The sequence below is a fragment of the Castor canadensis genome, chromosome 4, assembly GCF_047511655.1.
Source record: "Castor canadensis chromosome 4, mCasCan1.hap1v2, whole genome shotgun sequence".
In the NCBI taxonomy this organism is placed as follows: Eukaryota; Metazoa; Chordata; class Mammalia; order Rodentia; family Castoridae; genus Castor; species Castor canadensis.
Genome location: NC_133389.1, coordinates 48,697,271 through 48,714,517, shown reverse-complemented (window position 1 = coordinate 48,714,517; position 17,247 = coordinate 48,697,271).

Sequence of the window (17,247 nt, the reverse complement as noted above, 5' to 3'; positions counted from 1 at the left end):
ACTTTTAGGACATTCCCATCCCCCCCAGTACATAGCCCTCAAGCCCATTTTCAGTGCAGCTGTAAGGGCATTTGGGCTGGAGAATCTCATGTATATGGTACTGATTCTCTGAGACTCACTAGGTCTGCACTGCCTGGTGCCATGGCCATGATAGGTGTGATTCTTCACATTTAAGTAAGTTAAAGTAAAATTAAAATTTAAGTTCCTCAGTCTTCACAAGTAGTCTTAAAGTGCTCAGTAGCTACATGTATTATACAGCACAAGTCTAGAACTTCTCTAAAGAGGAAATGAAAATCTCGCTTCATCATTTAGAGTTCTGTTAGACAGTCCTGGCTCAGATAACTCTTTCAGTTGGGCTAAACTTTTTGGTTGGGTTAATCTGCTGTTTAATCCACCTATTAAGTATTATACTTCTTTAAACATTCTATGTATAGCTTTCCTCTGGTCTTTAAAAATTGTAATATTCAGGGGCCTGAAGTTCCTGTTTATGTATCTAACAACTTTCATTCATGGTACATGTCCCTTTGTATGTTTACTGGTTTTTTTCATGTGAATTTAATATTTGATTTCAATGTATGGGAATAATATGGGCATAAATTGAAGATAGTTTCCTCCAATTTTTTTTTGCTTTGCTTGTCTCTCATCTAAATGTCACCAGTAACAAAGGACTACCTCCTCTTCCCTTAATGTGTTGGCTTAAAGTCTCAGGCTTAGTGGCCCTACTGGACCAGCCCCAAACAATTATCACCAACTACTTATTACTCTGAGCTCCTTCTCCAGGTCATGAACCTGGGACTTTGGAGATGGTGGGGTTTCTTTAGGTATCTCTGCAATCTTTTACCAGCCCTCCCATTTATCAATAACTGAGTCTTATTGGGATTAAATTGTTCCACACAGGACCTTCAGAGTACCTGGTCCCCCTTAGTACTACAATTTGGGTGAAAGTCCTATATGAGTAGCCCACACTGGTATTGGTTAGATTTACTTTAGCTTTATATGGATTCCTCAAGTGGAATTTCCATTTTCAATATAAAACAATCAAGAAAGAATCTCACAAAACACTTTGTGAAGATTTGAACTGAAGGCAATTTTTTTTTTGTGAAAGATGAACACCACACATCACATTTAAGAGCATATGAGACCTTTTTAACTAAGAGAGTGAAAAAAGAGAAGTAGAAACACTTTGGACTTGAGGTTTTACAGTGCTGAACACCCATTAACTCAACACTCAGTAACTGTATGTTTTATGCAGTACTTTAATCTGGACCTCAGTTTCTTCGTCTGTGCAAAAAAAAAGTGTAAGCTATGCCTATTAGATTTGTGATGATTAGTGGTAAAGAACCTGGCATCTAGAATGACTCATTCAGAGTTGATGACCCTGGTGGTAAATGTGATGAGGAGTAGCATAGCACTGAGCAGGCCTTCTTATCTCCAGAGGCTAAAAGAAGGTGCCTCTCAATTATGGTGATGCAGGGAATTCTTAGACGCTTTATACTTTCCAAGGTTCTGAATAATAACACTCCTATGAAGCTTTGGTAGGCCCCTGGATCTAGAATACAAGGAGCCTGTGTATGGAGGAGTTATGAATGGAACTTGGATGTGTAAACTCAGATGTCCCTGACCTAGCCCCTGGTGGCACAGGACATAGGAAAGAAGAGGATGCATACAAGGCTTAGCTCTTCCTGCTCCAGTGCATTTCAGCATAGGACTTCCTGAAGTCCAAGAATCCTACACTTAAACCTGGTCTACAAAGTCATTAAGAAAGAATACTTGCCAAAGTAGGTGGATAGAGCATGTTTTATTTAAGAGTGAATTCAATATTTATACTTAGGACTTGTAGCCCTTCACTTGTTCTTTTGCTCAGGCCCCACAAATATTAGGGGCAAGCCTGTCTCTGCTGTACTCTCCCATGCAAAAAGAGAAGCCATCTGCCCTAGGATATGGGTTATTCCTGAGTATTTGAATAAGGGAAAAATGAGAGGATGTCAGCTTGTGTTCACCTCAATTCATCCGAGGGTGAAACTCAGGCATTCTAAATATACAGTTCTGTCCAAGCTTTAGAGCTCTGGCTGTTTATTGCAGACTTACTGCATGCCTTCCTTCCACATCTTTCACTGGAGTCTAACAAACCAAGGTAGGCTCAGGCCTTAAAATGTGAGGACCTGAGTGTACAAATTCCACATAGTTCTGGGAGCTCTGCCATGGTACATCAGTATTCATCAGTGCAGACAGGTTTATAGGACTGAGTAGGTACACATATGAGTCTTTCTCTGTCTCCTCTGGAAAGTGTTTTGTCACCAGTGGAAGCCCAGTGACATCTCTCTGGGCATTAATTACTACCTATATCTCTTATCTAATTTGCCACTTGAGTAGGTGGTTCTTGTAACTGACTGCAAATAAAAATCAACCAGCATATTTTAAACCTAGAAAATTTCAAACCAATCCCCAGAGATTCTGATTCAGTAGGAGTCCAAGGTGAAACCAGAGAATTGCTTTTTGGTTATTATTTTTGCTGATGCTGCTATGCGTATGGTGTGTATGCAGGTGTGTTCATTATTAAGCATACCAAGTAATCTAACATAGTCAGGATTAAGAATCTTGAATTCTAATTTTGTGTTTCTTCCTGTGTGGTAGGCCTTACTTTTCTAGGCAGATATTAACATGTGTTTCACGTGTGAGTATAACCCTGACAGCATGTATCCTGTCCAGTATGGACTCTACAAAAAGCACATTGAATGAAACCTGGATCTTCCAAGACAAGAGCAAGAGAAATCACACATTATCCTCTATGCTGGTCACTGTTCCCCCTGTTGTCACTGCTTCCTCTTCTTTTCTTCATGTTCCAGTGCTTAATGCTGAACACCTTCTAACCCTGTGGACTCTGGGGCCTTCCATAACTTCCAGCACATTGGCAGCCTCAAGTTGGGCCTCTCCAACAGCTCTTTGTTTTGTTTGCTTGTTGAGCTGAGTTTAAATCCAAATTCAAATGTGAATCATTAAAAGGGGGATTTTTCTTAAAACCAATGATTTGTCTTTGGACCACTGGCAGCCCTGGCCCCTGCTTGAGCCACATTAATTTCAGCAAGTGTTGTTAGGGACGGAAGAAAGCCAGCTGGGGCTGCCAGCTTTTAACTCCTGCTCAGGGGGCTTAAAGAGGTAGTCCCGAGGTGCCTGCAGCCATGTCCTTCTTTAAAATCAATTAAAAAGAGCAAAAATGTGAAAACCCTATTGTAGGAAAAAATACTGTCTAGGGGATTTCACTTTTTGCGTGGGTAACTTTGCTTTTCCCTGGGCATGTGGGAGACAATGTCCCCACTTGAATCTGATATAGGGGAATGATTGAGACATTTACTTAGGTGAGAACCTTTTGTTAACCAGAAAATTGGTCCTTTTGCCTTCCTGATTTTTTATAGGTAAGTATGCTTTACTTTCTTTATTTTTTTCTTAAATGGTACTTATACATACACCTTATTGATGTATTATTCATGTGGACAAACTACTTCCATTATGTGAATGTACAATAGCTGGAAGTCAATGGGAATCAAACAGCTAAAGCTGTATGCAATGCTTTAAAAATTGCAGGACTGATAATAACAACTTATGAGGCTGTCAGTGTTGAGACAGAGTCAGCTGAACTTTAGACTCCATTGTAAAATGTCCATATTCATCCTCAAAGTCTCAAAGAGGACTCCTTTCCCTCTATTTCCTATACATAGGTTGAACCTATGATTTGCTCAAGATAAGAGCATAAAGTCTTCCTTTTCTTTGCCCTTTAACATCAGAAAACTTAAGTAGAATTGGCCATCTGTGCACTCAAGAGTACTTGCTATGAACAAGGCAGTGCCAAGCAAGAAGCTGTTGAGAAAAGACATATCCCCAAACCACCCCTGTATGGAAGAGGCACTCATTTCATCACCCTAAGGAATCTCAGATGAAGAGATACCATTATCTACCACAAGTTACCACGACAGAAAATCCATACTGTGACATGGGCACTACCTCATAACCTCACAAAACTCTTCCCAACCAGTTCGAAAGAAGCAGCATGCAATTTTCAACAGGAAGTATAAGAAAAAATACATGGGGGATGGGAAAAAAAGATGACAGTTTGTAAGGAATAAAATGTCTAAGACTTTAAAAGAGCAAATCATGTGTGTTTCTAAGACTTACCTGCACTTCTCTAGTTGATTATGGGCTACTCAAATCTATTACCTCAAATAAATTAAATCCTTGTTCAAATATTGTAATCCCTGTTATATCTAAAATCTCTTACATCCACCTTGACCAGTCACCCTAGCTCCTGCCTTAGGGCTCATGTCCCTCTCTGGCCCAGAGTCTTGTACGTGCATCCTTCTTTGACAAAGGCACTCACGTGTAAACTTATTTAGGTCCCAGGTGTTATCTTTCATGCCTTCATTCCCTCTGAATGTAAGCAAACAAAGTTATACTGGGTAGATTATTTCCATGGAGCTACACTGATTTTTACTTGCTTGATTTTCTTTTGTATTCTCCTGTCTTTTATGTGCATCAACTAGCCTTCATTCATGCATCAGGCTGTTTGGTCTTCAATATGTTTTGCTACTTTTGTATCTCTCTCACAGTACCAAATGTTGTTAGCTGGCTGAAGCAGAGATTAATTTAAGGTTAGAAAATAAGCTACTAAAAGGATTAATTGTAGAGGTGGAGAAGATGAGCAATTTAGAGACTGCACTTCTGCTTATGAAACCTGTTTATATGCAAATGGTGACAGCATAGTTTTTATGAACTTTTTGAGGGATATGAGAAGGGAAATGAGGATCCCAGGCCAAAAACAAAACAAAATGCTTGGAATGAAGCTTCTACTACTCTGATTTTTGTAAAAATTACAGGATTCCATAGTTATTCCTGGGGTAGCTAAAAATTTTAATAGAGATTTCTAGAAGCTATGTGTTATAGCTGTGAAGACTGTGGTTGCTTGTTTCTAAAGAACATTTAGATGCTCCTACCTGTCAGATCATTCCAGCCTCACCATGATAACTACTTAAAGCTAGAGAACCACATCTAGAACTCTTTCCAGAAACCAAATGTTTAGCACTGACACCTGCACCTGCAAGCCAGTGTCAGAGCTATGATCACCCCTTAGTCTTCTCTTTGAATCTTATTCTCTCCACCTGAGCCCTTACTCCTGGTTGGTTTATCTATCTTTATCACTCTGGCTACCTTCTCAGGCTGATGGTTGGGTACAGTCCCCTCTACACACATAAGTAGTGGGCTAAAAGATAGATAGATAGATAGATAGATAGATATAGATATAGGATAGATATGGTTTATTTGCTCGTCATTGTAAAGTTTCTCTGAAGATCTGTCTCTTAATAGCTGTTAACATCTGACATTCTATTAACTCCTTCTGATTCTTTCCAGCTGTTTCAGTCCTTCTACAGATGCCTCCATCCTTGACCTTGCTGAGCAAGGCACATGACCTTGTGCTTAGCTATACAAGGTTGTTCATGTTGACATCTTTCCAATTTCTTGGATTCAATTAGTAAAATTCTTATTGAAAGAACAAATAATCTACCTGCAGGAAAAAATAGATCTTTGGAGAAAACAACTTTCGGGTTAAGTAGCTTCAGTTTTCTAGTGACAGAAGCTCTTTTTCTGTTTGTTTGATAGAAGTTGTTTTCCCATTGTTGTTGATGTATTGTTTTGCTTTAGTTTTTTTAAGGGCACTTGAGGGGACAGGTTATCAGTTAGATACTCAGGTAGTAGAGAATGAGGCTAATAAAAGCAACCTACCATGAGCTTTCCAGGCCCAGAAGCTTTTAGTGGGAGCTTAGGTCCAAGCAATAATATTTTATGTGAGGCTATCATTTCTAACATAGTATTTAAGAGAACCTTCTCTTCTGAAGTCTAAAATGTCTTCTGGTATTACGATAGCCCCATTCTCTCCTCTTGGCCACCAGGATGATTTTCTACCCTTCTAAAACAACCATGGTTATTGGATCATCATTTTTTTCTCCTTAACCTATCCTTCATCCCTCCCTCCTTAATTCTACCAAGTTCATCTCCTCTTCATTTCAACCACCATACACATCAGCATACCCTGAACTTGTTCATGACCAAGAGCTCTATCACCTTAAAGACCTGCAACCCTGGACTTCCATCAGTTCCTTCAATTTATCCCTCCCTATATTCTTAACAACATGGCTTAAATGAATATTTTCCTGAAGAATCTTCTCAACGATGAATAATGTCCTCCTGCCCAATGACTAGTGCTCATTGTACTGGACTTCTTTAGAATTAACATGGTGAGTAACTTGCTGTTCTTCACACAGCTCCTCACTTAGTTTCCATCATCCAATGAGGGTCCTCTACCTTTCTGGTCTCCCATCCCAGAACATTGGCCTACGTGTCGTTGGCTTGCCTTCCCCCAAAGTTCTCTCCACCGTCTTCTTCTCTTCTAATTTGCTGCTAAGTTACACCACAGTGACCTCAAATCTGCATTTCTCCTCCTTTCTTAATGCTAGATATAAATTTCCAACTCTTTGCTGGCAACCACTCCCTCAAATCTAACACAATGTAGTGCCTGGTACATACTTAGTGCTTAATAAGTATTTAGTGAAATAGAATATATAAACAAATATATATTACATATCGATAGATATTATATAATATAAGCAGTATTTGAATACAGCAAATACTCATTATGTACTTAATATGAACAAGGTACCATGGTGAGAACAAAGATAAAAAGATAGATATTTTTGTGAGTGGTTGGGGAATAGTAGTGTGGCACTCTAGATACTCTAACCAGAGAACAGGTACCAGGGGGCAGAGTTTATCCTTAAGAGTCCAAGAAAGGTCAGATTCTAAATGAAGAATAAGGTAAAATGGGCTAAAATTGTACCCCTCCCATTCACATTAGTCCTAGATAGAGCTTCATGTAAGAGTCTAACCCTGAAATATATTCAGATGGTTTTAAGGAAAGTATCAAATAATTCCTTAAGAGAAATTAAGCAAGGGTGGCAAACCATTCCACAAGCCAAATCCAACCAGTGACTAGGAAATAAAGTCTTATTGGAACACAGCTATGTTCATTCATTTACATATTATCTCTGGCTGCCTTTGTACTACAACAGTAGAGCAACTGTCACCAAGATAGCCCACAAACTCAAAAATATCTTAACCATCTGGCCCTTTGCCAGCCCCTCTGTACAGAATGACAGCCCCAGCTTCCCTTACTCTAAATAAAACCGAGTGTTTCTTAAAAGAATCGATTCCTAAGCCTCACCCCAGACTTAAGAATTAGAATTTCCATAGGAGTGACCTGGAACTCAGGATCTTTATAGATGCTCCAAGTGCTCCTCAGGCTCAGGAAAGTTTGGAAAATCGTGGAAGAGTTTTTTAAAAGCTTAACCTTTATAATCTTACAGTCTTGGATTTATGTCTCAACTCTACCATTTCTAATTCTATTATTTTCAGTTCCTCAGTGCGCTTCAGTTTTTGTGTGATAAAGGGGGAGAAACAAATATGCCTTTTGCATAGAATTGTAGGGAGGATTAGATGGGAACACTCTTTATAAAAAATGTGGTACATGATATGAATGAGGTCTTCATCACTGTCATTGTCATCATCGCTGCCATTATTATTTTTCCCCTCCTCTTCCTCTTTCTTATTGAACATCACCTCCCACATGATCTACCTGCTTAGAAAGTTTTTGGTAGGACTATCTTTGAAAAACGGTGAATTAGTTTACCTTCACTTCATAAATCCTGAGTTGTCTCTTCTCCTTTTTTCAGTTTAAAAATATTCAAATAAATCTTTAAATGATTTATAGCATCTTTTATTTAAGGAATACAAAGTACTGTGCAAAGAAGTGAGCTTGATGGAGGCGATGGAGAAGGTAAATTGACCTGCCCCAAACCACACAGCAAGTGCAGGGGCAGCTGTACAATGCCTGATTCCCAGCCTAATACCTGAACTCCAATACCAACATACCTTTCCAGATCCGTTTCAACATCATTTATTTATTACCCTCGTACAGACAGGATACGACAAACCTATCAACCAAAAACCTTTTACAGGCTCACAAAATGCTCCCAAGCCTTTTCCACCCCTCCCAGACAGCATGTCAGCAGGGTGAAGGAAGCCAACCCCACCTGCCTGAGGTATGCCAGAATTACTTTGGAGTTGTGTCCCTCCCTTTCTCAGAACACTTCAGGACAGTCCCGCTACTTCTCAATCAGATTGAAGTTCCTCATCATGAGCTTTAAATTTCACCCCTCTCTTCTGTCTCACTGCCCTCGCCTTCCACTTCATCCACTTATATTTCACCTTGCGGTATCTACACCAGCCAAGGAAACCTACCCAGACCTGGCCAAACAAAGCTCATCCATTCTTACTGGACCTTAAAGTCCACTAAAAGAAGAAAAATGCCCTGAGCAAGAAGGAAGATGATCTTAACCATATCCTGTTCTGACCAGACCATACTTGGGAAATCACGTCCCATTCCAGGAAAGACATTCTTAGAGGGGTTTGGAAAAGCAGGTGGCCATTTAGAGGAGAGGTCCAGATTTGGTAAGGGGATAAAGAGTTCTGTGAGCTTGCAACATGATAGCATCTGTCACATACTGGGAGGGCTGTCATACTGAGAAAGGTTTGAACTAACTCTGAGTAGCTTAAGACTGGAAATCGATGCTTGTATTTATTTGTATTTGGATCTATCTTCCACATAAGAGAGAAAACATGCAATCTTTGTCTTTCTGAACCTGGCTTACTTCATTTAACATTATGTCCTCCAGTTGTATCCATTTACTGGTAAACAACAAAATTCTATTTTTTATGGATGAATAGTATTCATATATTTGTGTATATCACATTTTCTTAATCCATGCAGCAGTTGTAGGGCATCTGCGCTGTTTCCATAGCTTGGCTATTATGAATAATGCTGCAATGAACATGGGTATGCAATACATGCAGAACGCGTTTCCAAAAGTGGGACTGTTAGACACTAGAGGAGGAGGAAAAGAAGAAAAGAATGATAGAGAGTGAAAAATACTGAAATACATCACATCTATGTAGGAAAAGACACAATGAAATGCCTTCAAAATGGTTGAACTACACAGAGTAGGGGGAAAAGGTAAGGAGAAGTAATAGAGGGTGTTAAACTGATTACAATGAACAGATACTTAAAACAATGAAGGAGAGGCGTGTAAAGCAGGTCATGTTAAGGGCAGGGAATGAACAGATACTTAAAACAATGAAGGAGAGGCGTGTAAAGCAGGTCATGTTAAGGGCAGGGTGACAGCAGGAGGGGGAGGGTAAAGGATGGCGAATATGTTTTCTATTCATGCATGAATATGGAACATTGAAACCTGTTGAAGTTATTTTAAGAAGGGGAGTGGGGTAGAAGGGAGAATAATGGAGGGAATGAACCAAACCGGGGTACAATATATGTATATATGGAAATATTACTAATAAACTGAATATATTATCTTGAAAAGTATGTGATCCACATGGGATCAAGTTTTGAAAGGATGTTAAAATGGCAATATCTGTTCCTTCCTTCTTTTATGGGAGGGGTATGGTTTCCAGCAGGAGCTCTACCACTTGGACCACACACCTCAGCTCTTTTACTTTTCATTTGTTTTTTCCTACAGAGTCAAGCCAGCGTCAGACCTTGATCCTTCTATTTCCACCTTCCAAGTAGCTGGAATTATAGTCATACACCACCACATCTGGCTGGCAATATATATTTCTGATACCTTGTAATTTGCTGACTTCCACAGAACAGCTCAGGCCAAGAGCACAGCTTTTGATCCATTTTGTCTGGGCTTGAATTCTACTCTATTTTCACATGTGATATGTATTAGCCCTCTCAGTTTCTTCATGCACCAACCATGTTATGTTATAGTAAGGGATTAAATAAGTAAATGAATACACACACATGATTTCAACAGAAGGTGACATGTACAAGGATTATACTACCATTTGTTTTTAGTTTGTTATCATTTTTATCATCTGGTAATCATAGGAACAACCCATTCTGTGTTCTTTATATGTATCAAAGCTCCTACTTTTCTCTACAGACCACAACACCAGACAGTTAATTTTCACAAATGCAGCACTTCCTTCTTTCAACTGAGGCACAAAAAGGGAAGATTTCAGCCCTGAGACAGGGCATTTCCAGAACGTGCAAAGAGAAGGAAGGGTAGTAGAGCCTGGCTCCTTTCTTCATGGCTTCTAGTCATGGATGACATTTTAAAGAAACAGCTTCTTAAGACAAGAGTTACAAATCAGCCACAATGGAGGGAAACAAATTACAAGGGTGAGACATTGGATTTAGTACTAAACAGTACCTACCTAGCACATGGACGGCACTAAAAACCGTTAATACAGCCATAATGCCAATCAACATGGTCCTGCAGACTAGGAGTTGAATGAAATTAAACTAAATCCTAAAGAAATGAGACCATAGATAAAAGAAATTTCAGTAAAATATAAACAGTATTCACTACTGTGAGCGTCCATCATCTAGGTACAACCCACTGGGTTATCTCTTAGTTACTTGAATTCTTTCTCTAAAGCACGGAACTGCTCCCGAGCTTCCTCTTCTTTACGACCCTGTTGCTTACAGTACCACGAACGAATCTCCTAGTACAGCCTTTTCCTTTTCAGTTTATTTTTTTACTGTAGATATTTAAGGTAAGGTGTATGACATGATGCTTGATATACACATACACAGTGAAATTCTTAACTATAGCCAAATTAGCATATCCATCCGCCTCCTGTTTTTGGTGTGTGGTAAGAACACTTAAAATCTACTCTCAGCAAATTGTCAGTATATAATACAATAATTAATTATAGTCATCATGGCCTAAGTTAATCATTAGACTTAGTCATCCTACAGTACCCTTTGACTCACTTCTCCCTATTTCTTTCCCTTTCCCACATCTAGAAACCACCATTATGCTCTCTGTCTCTACTTACTCAACTTTTCTTTTAGATTTTGCATATAAGTAAGAGTGGATAATATTTTTCTTCCCTATATCTGGCTTAGTTATTTAGCATAACTGTCTTCAGATTCATCCATGTTGTTACAAATGATAATATCTCCTCTTTTCTCCCCATTTGACAGTACTAAAGATTGAACTCAGGGCCTCATGCTTGCTAGGCAAGTGCTCTACCACTTAAACTATGCCCTCAGTCCTTTTTCACTTTAGTTTATTTTTCAATTAGGGTCTCATACTTTTGCCCAGGGCTGGCCTTGGAAGGCCTCTATTTCCTGCATAGTTGGGATTACTAGCATGTGTCAGCATAGCCAGTTTGTTTTGTAAGACAGGCTCTTGCAAACGTTTTTGCCCAGGCTGGCCTTGAACCATGATCCTCCCATTTCCACCTTCCATGTAACTGGGATTATAGGTGTGTACTTCCATGCCTACTAGTATCCTCATTTTTTAAATAATTCTCTCTCTCTCTGGGGATTAAATCTAAGGCCTCATAAATGCTAAGAGTACACTCTATCATTGAGCTACACTCCCAGCCCCTGTATATAATTTCATCATCCATCCATTAATGCACACTTAGGTTGATTCTACATCCTAGCTATTGTGAATAATGCCACAGTGATCACAGGATCTCAAATGTCTCTATGCAGTGCTGATTGCATTTCCTTTAGGTAGATGCCTAGAAGAAGGTTTGCTGGGTCATCTAACAGATCTTCCAAAGTCCTTCAGTCTGTCTCTATCCTACCCATCTACCTTTATCCCATACCCTGGACTCTGGACAGCCTCAGGGAACTATTGCCATGCCTGGAAAAGCCAAGATCTTTATATCCTTACCTCTCACCCCTCTTTTACTAACAAACCCACACCCTCCCAAGACCCAGATTTTTTAACCTGAGACAGGCTGCCACTCCCTGCCCTTTGGCTCACTTGGTAGCCCTCTAGTACTCATGTGTTATAATCATTTTCCCTGTTGGCCTTGTCTAATAGACTATGAGTTTCCTAAGAACATGGATTCTGACTTTTTTCCTGTGCACACCCAGCATTTGGCATCATTTGTGACAGACAGGAAGCTGTCAGTATTTTTGTCAAATTAATAAGGGAATGAAGGAAGGAGTAACTTCAAACAGACCCAGACTCCTACTAACCCAACTTAATCCCTGAATTGATTTCCAAACCAATAGTTTCTTTTCAGTTTACTTTCACTCCAAGCTGTGCCTTCGCTCTGGTGTGTGTGTGTGTGTATGTGTGTGCGCAAGTATGTTTTGTGGTACTGTAATGATAGAAGCATAATTTCCGCATTCCCTCTAGATCTCCAGCTACCTTCTTACCTCCAAAAATAGCTAAAATTCTTCTGGCTAGCTCTGTAGAGCTGAAATTATTTGTGGTTTAGTGGTTTCTGCCCCCTTTGTTTATATTTATTTGTGCTTGTCCTGTCTTCATTACACTATAAAGTCTCTACCTATAAGCATTGACCTCCTTTGTAACTCACCCCAGTACACAAGCTATACATGGTTGACTGACTGCCATATTAGTGAATAATGTTTGATAATTTTATTGAAACTCTGTTTTGCCCAGGGTCTGATTTCTTTAGGGCTTAGCCTAACTTCTTTCAGCTTCTGATCCATGGCCCACGTTGATTTGCATTATGGCTGTATTAATGCTTTTGAATGCTGTCCATGTGCTAGGTGCTGTTTAGAACTAAATAAAATGTCTTGCCACAGTGATTTGTTTTCTTTCAACTTGGCAGTTTTGTGACCCCTGTGTTTCTAGGAGCTGAAATTGACAAGACTCTTTTAATGCACCTCTTTGTTCGGGCAATAGCACGCCTGGTGGCTTTGAGAATAGCTGTCGTTTTGAGAATAGCATTTGTAGACACAACTGCCATTGAAAAAGGAAATTCTATACATGGACTATTTCACTGGGAACAAGGCAGCAAAAAGAGCCACTATTGTTCTCCATTAAAAGAAATAAATGAAGCCTAGTGCATTAATTTGCTCGTGAACATGATGCAGCATTTTGCTCTAAATCTGGACACGATTGTATCTATATTGTCCATGTTAGGGCAGTTCTGATCCCAATCAGTGTTTGTGAGCACCCCCCAAGGCACCCAGGATAGAAAAGATCTGGCTCCTGCTTCAATGAACTTCCAAGATGGCTTTGAGCAAAACAGTGCTAGCCACAGTGTGACACTCCTCAGGTCCTTGTTACACTCCAGAGTGTCGTAAGCTCAGGCAATCTCAACACTGTAAAAACCACAGACAGCTACAATCTGAAAGAACCAGAGGCATAGGATACTTCTTTGATACTTGGATTTGTGCCACTACAGTTTAGCAAGGGTAAGACCAAGAGAGTACATTTGTCCCTCTCCTGCCAGTGAAATAGGGCTCCTCCAAGCACGTGTGTGTGGCTCTAGTCTTTCCGCTGAGGGTTCGAGCATTAGGCATTTGTCACTTGTGCGACACTGAATCTTCTGGCTCAACTGAATTGCCAAATCCTTCCTTACGTGACACATTAAAAATTGAAATGCAGCTGCCTATCTCCCTTTCTAGAGCAAGTGTACATTTGGTACACAGTTCTAAAGGAGTTCATCCCACAATCTGACTATGGACAAGGGAAAAACACATGTGCCTCACTTAAAAACAGAATGAGTGACAGTTTAGAAGAAGCATGAGCTCAAACTTTGGTTTCCTTTTCCTTGTGTTAATGTCCTGGTCAGAGAACATCACTGTGGAGTCCAAGAACACTAAAAAATTAATCATTGAAAAAAAGTCAAACGTAAATAGGTTCAAAGAAGTAGCAATGACAAAAAGGAAGTTTTAAAGGAGGAAGAAAATTTCAGTGCAGATATAATTAAGAAAGATAAAGTCCCAGACTAAGATTTGTAAATCTGCTGAAAATTAATCCCTAAGATAAACAAAAAGGGAAAGGGGAGAGTTTCAGGACTGAAAAGGAGAAGCAAAAGAAACTGAAAACTAAAATGAAAATGATTGATGAACAGATAAATCAGGAGATCTTGCAAAGACAAAACAATAAGAAAACCTTTACATCTCTGAAAATTTGATAAGCAAAAATGTCTCAAACCATTTCAGTTTGCATTAATTTGATCACTAGTGAAATGAAATGTTTTCCACATATTTTCTAACCAATCTATTTGTGTTTTGCAAATTGTTTTATTAATGACAACTATTCACTTTTTTATGTATGTTCTTATCAATATGTTTGAAGTCTGTATACATAGTAAAGATGGCTATATTTACTGACTGGGATATTGCTACTTAATGGCAGAGTTATAAACCATATTCATGTATAATCTTGTTACCTATTTATTTATAAATGTATATAGAATAACTTGATTCTGATCCATTTTGCATACATATCATAAGTTAATCATAGGTGTTCCAGAAACTAAGATTTCAGAGACATTTGCCTTGGGAGGCTGAAGTGAATGTACAGCCCATGTGTAGGCAGCACAAGGTGATGCTGTAATCGGCATGTGGGTATTTGTGAATAACCTTGGTAGGACATAACAAAAGGCAGTGAAGGCAAGTGCAAAATCAGTAAAAGCCACTGGTGACTGGAACATGCAGGTGATTCACAATGTTCAGACATGGCCAAAGAGTCTGAGAGCCAAAGTATCTATCAGCCCCGTTCTGAATTTTCACTGTTAGCTTAAAAGATAACAAGTGACAAGAGTCCTGCAATATAGTGGGCACGAGTCACATTCTCAACTTCTATTTCATTCATTCTGCTGTTTTTCTAACCCTGCAATGGTCCAGACTCAGCCCCACGCTGAGGATATGGTGACTCAGAAGACACCTGTCCTGGTGAAGCTTGCTATCTAACAAAGGTGAGGCCATTAATGAGCCAATGACCAGAAAATAAATGATACAAAGGTGGTATGTGAAGGAAACAGAGAAAAGTGATTAAAAAAATGACACACACACACACACACACACACACATACTTCTAATGTACACACACATGCACACACAAAAGAGCTGGAAAATAACAGGTGAGGGAAGAATATTTTTATACTTAGAGAAGAAGCAGGCAAGAGAAGAATTAAGAATAATTCTAAAGAATTTAGAAGATTATCTTTTCTTATTGATGACATTCAAGATAACATAGGGTAAAATAGTAATAGACTAAATGTGTCAGTTACAAATTTTTAAAAATAGTACTTTCAAAAAAGAGGAAGGTTAAAGTATTTCTCTTTGGGTAGTTTCTTTCTTTCTTTCTTTCTTTCTTTCTTTTTTGAGACAAGATTACGTTTTATCTGGGAGTAGTTTCCTAAGTGTTAAGAGCAAGACAAACAACTTTAAAATGTCTGCCAGCTCAGCATCTAATTTCCCTAACTTTCTCCTGTTTTTCCTTCTTTTTCTCTGCTCCCTGGAACAGTTGTCACAAGCAGTCTTTTAAGAGGAAAATGCTTGTTAGTGAAGGACTTCTATGCTGATCTCTCTGTCTCTCAGAATCTTGATTTTAATTTTCAGTTGCTTTCATTCCATTCAAATGTCCTGGCTTCACAGTTTCTCACAAGATTCTTTTAACTTGGAATTCTATAGAGACAAAATGTAATGAAAGCCACACTGTGGAATAGACAAAATGTTGAAGTATATGTATTTATCACCTAGCTATTATTCTTACATATTTATATTATTAGATGTGGCAATGGCAAACAGATAGATGATTTAGGGGGCTTTCCCCCATCCCACCCTGCTGTTGTTTTGGAAAGTAATACATACTGACATTCCTATGAGGGACATCTGTGTGGAGTAGCAGGGTCAGGGAAAGAGATAAAGGACATCCATGGAAATCCATTTTAAAAATGAAGAACTGAAGTTGCAAGAATGCTTAGCTGAATATTCTGGGGCTGTTCAAAGCAAGGAATTGATTTTAGATATAATTCTCAAAGCTCTGGCCTCTAAACAGAATGCCCACTTCCAGTTGGCACGGACAGTCTCCAAGGCTGATGGGTTGGAAATCTGCTTTAAAAATTCTAAAGCAAAAGCCTTTCAAAATATAGTTACAGCACACTAATTAGCATGTTCCAATGTCCCTCTTTTTCAGTCACCTCGAGAGCCTGAGATTGTTAGTACCACTTAGCTTGGGTTGGCAGTCTTCGTCCCTAAGAATGGGAGCCCCGGTGGCATTTCTGACAAGCCAAGGCATAGACGTATGTCTGCTGACATGAAAAGGACCCTTCTGTGAAATGTGCTGAACACTTAGTGCTTTATTAAATGGTCTTTCTACCCATCTCTTTCTTTCCAGCCATATCCATTTTTTTTAAATCAATGCCACTTTCCAGAGCTTTTCACATCCCAAATTTTATAATTTTAGATGAGTTCTCTGCTGTAATTTAAAAGATAACTCATTCTGATTTCCAACATTTAATGTATTTTCTTTTTTTCCTGAAAGCAATATACGTGTGTAATTAATAAACAATTTAGTATGTTGAGGAACCTAGGAACTTGGCAAATGTTCTGGGGATATGAAATCTCAAGAAAAGCAGCACATTATAAGAAATAGTAAGTAATTACTTATGTAAGCTTTCTTTTTAAATTCTAAGAACATTAACTACTAATTACCTACTAATTACCAGTACTTCAGCAGGTGTTTGCACTTAACTGTAGGCTAAAGCCCCTGTGAAAAACAAACCCTCACAGCCTCTCTCAGGATCAAAGCTGAGTCACACTGGACCGGAAGTGAACCATAGGTACTGCAAAGCTGGTCACAAGCCAACGCCTTCACCATTTGGCTGGTTCAGGTGAAAAAGCCAATTTCGGTTTGTAAGTTTCCCTTTCTCTCGTCCCCAAAAGCAGCCATTATCAACGAATGAGGACTGGCTTGAATGGCAGCATCCAGGTTTCTGGGGTTACACGTAAACTATGATGAAGAGGCCTTCATCAGAAAGCCATCCATCTCACTTCCGCTGGAGAGGCAGCCGTCTGTGTCTGCTGGGCTTGGAGCACCAGCTTCCGCCTCCCCCATGTTTCCTTTCCTGGAATTTGCCCCAAGTGCACACTCATTTGCCTGCTTTTTGTGCCCTTTCTAGCAATGAAAGTGACCTTGAAGACCCCTTCCAGCTGGAGAAGTGTGGGATCATCTGATTCTCCACTTCTTAAGCTTTTAGGTGATAAAGCCATATGACATGCACTAAGGACCAGGATGATTCTGCATCCAGAATCTCTGACCTGGAAAGTGTCGGTCCTCACAGCCACAGACAGGGTCCCTGTGCCTCTTTCCAGAGTTAACCGCTATTGAG